The following is a 1,513-nucleotide window of genomic DNA, read 5'->3' as shown; positions in this document are numbered from 1 at the left end:
AGAAATTTACAAGATTGTCATCTATACAATATATAAAAGTGGAGTTTTGAAGATATTTACAAGATTGTCATTTAATTTAAAATATAATATTAAATTAAAAATGTATGATTAAATGTCAGCTACAAACGTGTGAACTATAAAAACCTACCTGAAGTGAGTGGAAGGTTTTACAATGAAGGTGTAAACGTGGAAATCAGTTGTCATATTTTAAAAAAGAAACTAAAAAGAATTGCGTTAAAAAGAAACGTGGGAATCATTTATGGATGTGGAGAAAGCTGATTCTGCTAAACTGAAGCAAAAAATTGAGGCCCTCGGAGTAAAGTTCGAATCTTGCACACATGACCAGTTTGATCTCTTGTATTGTCATAAGGTATTTTACTTTCTCTATTTTTACTTATATTTTAGGAAAAATAAATCTTTATTGCTGGATAAGTTACTGCTGTGTTCTATTATAATTTATCGATTTCCTAAAAAATTGATTGAGAATGTCTTAGGCTTGTACCAATTTTTATCAAAAAGATGTATGGTTGGTCTCATAGTGTAAGGTACGATTTTCAATAATTGCACAGAAAATAAAATGGAATGCATTTCATTTTTCATAAAATATGAGTTTGTCGTTTCAATATAGCACTCCATAGTTGTTTGTATTCTTATAAGAGGAGAGGAAGAAAATTGAAATCATATGAAATGTGATTCACCTTCTTAGTGGTCTTACAATCATTAGTCAACGATTAAAACTATGGAAGCATTTCCTTTGCCAATTTTGGTTTTGGAATTGGTGAGTATTTTGGGAAATTTCATAGACATAAACTCTTGCATATTACAATTTTTAATAGTGTCAACGCAAAGTTTTGTTTGCACAATTCACGAACGCAAATATATCTCCAAATTGTAATATAAGATCTGTAGTTGATTTTTGTTTGAAGTTCTTACCTACAACTGGGGGCATACTGACCTGATGGAAAAAATGGCAGGACGATAAAAGTGTTGGAGACGATGAACAGTGACACGACCGCATTTTCTAAGGATAGAAAACACGGTGAATCGCGACCAGGGGAGGATTAAAGAAGCGGGGAAGAAAGGGGAAAATAACGAAACTCAACCATAGCTCAAAATAAATGGGAATAGCTCGAATAAAATCAGAGTACCATTTCAACAATCAACAACTCCAAATGAAACTATCTCAACAATACAAGAACTCAAAAGAAAGACAACAAATCAGCGGAAGCATTTCGAGAGTAGAATACTGCTATGCATGAGGACACAACATATTCTGGACATTTGATAAACATTCTTCACTTTTATGCTCAACACCCGCCGCACTCGTCACCGCTCAACCTGCACATAAGGAAAACAAATGCAGGGCTGAGTACTTGATGTACTCAGTGAACAAATGCCAAAACAATTTTATAAAAATTGTTTATCATGCCATTAACGAGTGACCTCGGGGTTTTAACTTTGAAAGAGCCCGAGTCACTAAAACATTTCACCAACATCATCATCACCATCAACC

This window comes from Salvia hispanica, chromosome 4 (genome assembly GCF_023119035.1).
Source record: "Salvia hispanica cultivar TCC Black 2014 chromosome 4, UniMelb_Shisp_WGS_1.0, whole genome shotgun sequence".
In the NCBI taxonomy this organism is placed as follows: Eukaryota; Viridiplantae; Streptophyta; class Magnoliopsida; order Lamiales; family Lamiaceae; genus Salvia; species Salvia hispanica.
This window is presented reverse-complemented; position numbering follows the sequence as displayed.